The sequence below is a fragment of the Phascolarctos cinereus genome, unplaced genomic scaffold (genome assembly GCF_003287225.1).
Source record: "Phascolarctos cinereus isolate Bilbo 61053 unplaced genomic scaffold, phaCin_HiC Scaffold_9;HRSCAF=440, whole genome shotgun sequence".
NCBI lineage: Eukaryota > Metazoa > Chordata > Mammalia > Diprotodontia > Phascolarctidae > Phascolarctos > Phascolarctos cinereus.
In genome coordinates this window covers 57,896,298-57,902,887 of record NW_027556402.1, presented here as the reverse complement: position 1 = coordinate 57,902,887, position 6,590 = coordinate 57,896,298, and the positions used below count along the sequence as shown (strand labels likewise).

At 38.4% G+C, this 6,590-nt stretch overlaps 1 pseudogene; it reads left to right on the top strand.

Annotated features, from left to right (window-relative positions):
• Positions 1–455: 455 nt before the first annotated feature.
• LOC110195635 (55 kDa erythrocyte membrane protein pseudogene) lies at positions 456–6,098 on the top strand (annotated as a pseudogene).
• Positions 6,099–6,590: the final 492 nt, after the last annotated feature.

The window sequence follows — 6,590 nt, the reverse complement described above, 5'->3', positions numbered from 1 at the left end:
AATACTGTCTAATACTGCATTAGAGATTTTTAGTTGACATGTCCCCTTATAGACACTGATCTTCTTGTTAAAAATTACTTCAAGCTCATTTTTTTGTTTATATAAATTTTATTTTTCCTCAATTATGTACTTTTGAACACTCATCAACAGGGTTTTATTCAGATCACAATTTTCCATTTTATGCAGTTATAGGTTAATGTTAATAATAATTCATATGGCCTCTCCCTCTCTCAGTCTCTCTCTCTCTTTTTCTCTGTCTTTCTCTCTCTCTCCTCCCCTCAGTCTCCCTCTATCTCCTTCCCCGGCTCATCCTCGTCTTCCTCTGGGACAGCAGAGCTCCTGGAGGTTGCCTGTTGCCAGCGACAGTGGCAGCGATGGCCGATCGGTCAGTCAGTCAGTGCCTGGCCGCATCTCTGGCTGTGCCAGGCTCCGGGCAGCCTTTCTTTTGGCCTGAGATGACTCTCAAGTCGAGCTGGAGGGAGAGCACGAGCAGCATGTGGATGGCCCTATCTGACCTCTGCCTGACCCACTTGCTGCAGAACCGCACCAAGCCCTAGGTTGTTTACTTTCTTTCAAATGCTGCGACCAAGGACACATACACCAATGGGTCTCTTGCACCAGCTAGTCCTGGACCTGTACAACGCAGCCACCGCGAGCCACGGAAAGTCTGCCTTATTCCGTTTGAGAAAGCCACCGAGGAGCCCACGGGAATTACTCTGAAGCTGAATAGGAAACAGTCTTGCATGGTGGCCAGAATTCTCCATGGAGGAATGATTCACATACAAGACTTCTTTTATGTAGAAGATGAGATCTTGGAAATCAGTGGCATGAGTGTTACCAACCGCTCTGTTATTGATCAGCTGCAGAAGATGCTGAAAGAATGGAACAATGTCATTGAAAGTGATTCCCAACCAGCAGAGCTATCTCCCTGCTCGCCAGAAGCTCATGAGGGCCCAATTTGATTACGACTCCCAGAAGGATCTCCTAATCGTCTGCAAGAAAGCAGGCCTGAAGTTCACCACAGGAGACATCATTCAGATAATCAACAAGGACGACAGAAATTGGTGGCAGGGCAGGGTAGAAGGCTGTGCCAGAGAGGCTGCAGGCTTGATAGACTCTCCAGAGCTGCAAGAGTGGAGAGTGGCAAGTACGGCCCAGTTAACCACTCAGCCAAGTCTCGGAGCTTCAGTCCTTTCTGGAAGAAGAAATAGAAAGACAAGGACCTGGAGAAGCACAGCTCAGTTTTCTATCAGTTGGATGTGGTTGACTGTAAGGAATTCATGAACAAACAGGAGGTAGAGAACATTACAAACTACAAAATGGATAATTTTGATTACATTACATTGAAAAGTTTTTGCACAAAATCAATGCAACCAAGATTAGAAGGAAAGCAGAAAAGTGGGAAAGAATTTTTATATACAGTGTTTCTGATAAGGGCCTCATTTCTAAAATAATTTGAGAATTAAGTCAAATTTGTAAGAATACAAGCCATTCCCCAACTGATAAACAGTCAAAGAATATGAACAAGCAGTTCTCAGAGGAAGAAATTAAAACCATCTATAGTCATATGAAAAAATGCTCTAAATCACTATTGATTAGAGAAATGCAAATCCACATCACTCCTATCAAATTGGCCAAGATGACAAAACAAGAAAATTATAAATGTTGGAGAAGATGTGGGAAAATCAGAACACTAATGTATTATTGGTGGGATTATGAAATGATCCAACCATTTTGGGTAGCAATTTGGAGCTATGCCCATAGGGCTATAAAAATGTGCATACCCAGTGACCCACAATAGCACTTCTAGGGCTGTATCCCAAAGAGATCATACAAATGGGAAAAGGAACCACATGTAAAAAAAAATATTTATGGCAGCTCTTTTTGCAGTGGCAAAGAATTGGAAATTGAGAGGCTACCCACCAATTGGGAAATGGCTGAACAAGTTGTTGTATATGAATGCAATGGAATACTATTGTGCTGAAAGAAACAATGTGCAAGTGGAATTCAGAAAAACCTGGAAAGACTTGTGTGGACTGATGCTGAGGGAAGTGAGCTGAACCAGGAGAACATTGAAAACAGTAACAGCCATGTTGTGTGATGACTGACGTTGATAGACCTAGCCCTTCTCAGCAATGCAAGTATCTAAGACATCTCCAAAGGTCTTATGATGGAAAATGCGATCCACATCCAAAGAAAGAACTATAGAGTTTGGATGCAGATGGAAGCATACTATTTGCTATTTTTTTCTTCTGTTTGCTTTTGTTTCCTCTTTCTGGTGGTTCCTCTTTTTGGTTTTAATTCTTTCTTACAACATCACTAATGTGAAAATATGTTTAAAAGGAATGTATATGTATATGCATATCAGATTGCCCCCCCTCTTAGGGAAATAGGCAGGGAAGGAGGGGGAGAAAAATTTAAAACTGAAAAAGCTTATGGAAGTGATTGTTGATAAGTCAAAATAAATTAATAAAAAATAGAATAAAGTGAAAATGTGCTTTGATCTGCATTCTGAGTTCACCAGTTCTTTATTTGGATTTGGATAGCATGTTCTTTTGTGAGTTCTTTGTGTTGATGAGAGGAGCTGAGTCATTTATAGTTGATTCTCACAGGTTGTTGCTGATACTGTGTACAATGTTTTCTTGGTTCTCCTTATTTCACTTTGCATCAATTTGTACAAGTGTTTCCAGATTTTTCTGAATTCTGCCTGTTAATCATTTCTTATTGCACAATATCATTCCATTACATTAATATTTCACATCTTGTTCAGCCATTCCCCAACTGATGGTCATCCCCTCAATGTCCAATGAAAAGAGCTGCTATAAATATTTTCATATGTGTAAGTTCTTTTCCCTTTTTGGGATACAGACCTAGTATTGCTGGATCAATGCACAGTTTGCTTGACTTTTAGGCATAGTTCCAAATTGCTTTTCACAGTGTTTGGATCAGTTCACAACTCTACCAACAGTGCATTAGTGTTCCGATTTTCCCATATCCATTCCAAAATTTACCGGTTTTCTTTTTTGTCATAGTAACCAATCAGATTGGTGTGAGGTGGCATTTCAGAGTTCTTTTAACTTGTATTTCTCTAATCAAAAGTTATTTAAAGCACTTCTTCATACGTCTATGAGTAGCTTTGATTTCTTCATCTGAAAACTGCGTATTCCTATTCTTTGACCACTTATCAGTTGGGGAATGGTTTGCATTCTCATAAATTTGACTCTTTTCTCTGAATATTTGAGAAACGAGGCCTTTATCAGAGACATTTTCTGTAAAGATTATTTTCCAGCTTTGTGCTTTCCTTCTAATCTTGGTTGCACTGGTTTTGTTTGTAGAAAAGCTTTCCATTTTAATATGTTTAAAATTATTCTACATTTTGTAATGCTCTCTATCTCTTGTTTGGCCATGAATTCTTCACTTCCCCACAGACCTGACAGGTAAACTATTCCATGCTTTTCTCATTTGATTATCTCATTGTCTACAATGCCTTGTAGCAACATGTAGCTTCCTTTCTTATCTTTTAATTAGGTATATTTTTTGCTTTTATTTTGTCTAAGAAAACATTGCTACTTTTTTTTTTTACTTCAACTGAAGCATAACAGATTCTGATCCAGCCCCTTACCTTTACTCTGTTTGTATGTCTCTGCTTTAAGTGTATTTATTATAAGCAATACATTGCATAATTCTGGTTTTTCAACTACTGGGCTATCCACTTCCATTTTATGGAAAAGTTCATCTCATTCACATTCATAGTTATAATTAATACCTGTGAATTTCCCTCCATTCCATTCTTCCTCCTGTTTATCCTCTCTTTCCTTTCTCCCATTCTCTCCTCACAAGTATTTGCTCCTGTCTACCACTTCCCCTGATTTGCCCTCCATGATGTCAGACTCCTGCCCTTCTACTTAGTCTCCTCCCCTCCTACATCCCTCTACGGTAAGATAGATTTCTATATTCAACTGACTGTGTGTATTATTCCGTCTTTCAGCCAATACTTATGAATATTCTAGTGATGCTTATTGCACCCCTCCATCTTCCCCTTCACTATAATAGGTCTTTCTCACATCCTCATGTGAGGTAATTTATCCCATTCTACCTCTCCCTTCCTTCTACAACCTTTGTACTCCTCTTTCTTATCCCTTAATTTTCATATTATTTCCTCAAATTCATCTTATAGTCATATTCTCTATGTATATTCATTTTATCTGTACTGTTAGTGACATAATTTTAAGAGTTACAAATGTCATTTTTCCCATGTGGTGATGTTAATAGTTTAGCTCTATTGAATCCCTTATGCTTTCTTTTCCCATTTTACCTGTTTTTTTTTCCCTCTCTTGGGTTTTAATATCAGAGGTCAAATTTTTTGTTTTGTTATGATCTTCTCCTTATGAAGGCTTGAAATATTTCTATTTTATTGATTAACCATTTTCCCCTTGATGCATTATGCTTAATTTTGCTGATATGTGATTTTTAATTGTAGTCCTAGCTCTTTTGCTAGGATTACAATATCATGTTCCATGACCTCTGATCCTTCAATATTCCAGTTTCCAAGTCCTATATGATTCTGACTGTGACTCCCCAGTATATGAATTGTCTCTTTCTGGCCACTTGTGATATTTTATCCTTGACTTGATACTTCTGAAATTTTTCTATAATATCTTTTGAGATTTTTATTTTGGAATCTCTTTGCTGAGATGATTGGTAGATTCTTTCAATTCATATTTTGCCCTCTGATTCCAGAATATCAGGGCAGTTTTCCCTGATAATTTCTTGAAAGATACTGACCAAATCCATCCTTTGATTATGGTATTCAGGCAAGCCAAGGATTCTGATATTTTCTCTCCTGGATCTATTTTCCAGGTGAGTTGTTTTTCCCATGAGTTATTTTATATTTTCTTCCGTTTTTTTCATTCTCTTGAATTTGTTTAATTGCTTAGTGGTGTCTCATAGAGTCATTATCTTCCACCTTGTTCAATTCTAAGTTTTAAGTTTTGTTTTCCTCAATTAATTTTTGTACTTTCTTTTCCATTTGGCCAACTGCAGCCTTTAAGGAGTTGTGTTCTTCAGTGGATTTTTTTATCTCCTTTTTCCATTTGGCCAAATCTACTTTTAAAGCACTTTTCAAGTACGATGACTCTTTTTTTCCCATAATTCTCTTTCATCTCTTTCATTTCTTTTCCCAATTTTTCTTCTCTCTCTTATATGTTTTTTGAAATCATTTTTGAGCTCTTCCATGAGATTTTTCTGGACTTGAAGCCACTTCTTGTTTTTCTTTGGGGTTTTGGCCATTTTTGAGATTTTTGTCCCCTTCTGAGTTTGTGTCTTGGTCTTCCCTGTCACCATAACAACTTTCTATGGCCAGTTTCTATTTTGTTGTTTTCTGCTCATCCCTTTTTATGGCCCTTTTCCTTTCTTTTAAGGTTGAGCTCTGCTCCCTGGGTAGAAATGGTACTGTCTCTGGAATCTTGTGCCTGTTTGCCCCAAGTTATGCTGAAATGTGGTAATTCTTAGAGCTGGAGCCTGAAGGTTCCCTTGGATATGCTAAGGCATGTGGAGTTTCTAGTGTTGGTGTTTGCCTGCTCCACCACACTGGGGCTCAGGATTTCCCACTTGTTTGCTAAAGTGTGACTCGCTGCTAGCTTGCTGAGATGTTTCCTGTCCTGGGCTAGGCTCCCCTTTCACCCCAGTGAGATGGACCTTTCTCACCAAGCCTCCAAGTTTGTTGGGCTAAAAGAGTGTTTCACCCCATCTTTTTGCTTGTTCTCCTCTTTCAGGATTTGTTTGTGGTCTCTCTTTTATGGTTGGTTGGAGGGGAGTATGGGATACTTGCAGCAGTTTACTGGTTACTCCATCATCTAGGCTTCTATAAATCCTATTCCAGTCCATTTTTGAAGAATCTGCTGTTTAGTGACATGCTCACTCCCATTTTGTAGTTTGATAGCTGTAAAAAGACAAATGATAGGGATTTAACAAAAGCAGAGGATATTAAGAAGAGGTGGCAAGAATATTCAAAAGAACTATTCAAGAGAGATCTTAACATCACTGATAATCACAATGGTATGGAATCTGGCATGAAGCCAAACTTACTGGAGAATTAAGTCCAGTAGGCCTTAGGAAATACTGCTAACAAAAAGGCTAGTGGAGGTGATGGAATTCCAGCTGAGCTATATAAAACCCTAAAAACCGATATTGTTACTGTGATGTAGTCAATATGCCAGCATACTTGGAAAGCAAAACAGTGGCCACCGGATTGGAAAAGATTAGTTTACATCCCAATCCTAATGAAGGGCAGTGCCAAGGAATGTTCAAAATAATGAATAATTGTACTAATTTCATATGCCAGCAACATTATGCTTAAGATTGTTCAAGTTAGTCTCCAACAATATGTGAATTGGGAATTAGCCAGCAGGCTGGATTTGAAGATGCAGAGGAACTAAAGAACAAATTGTCAATATTCACTGGATTATACAGAAAGCAAGGGAGGACCAAAAGAAAATCTGCTTCTGCTTCATCGCGTACACTAAATCCTTTGACTTTGTGGATCACAGCAAAATGTGTCAAGTCCTGAAAGAGATGAAAGTGTCTCCTGA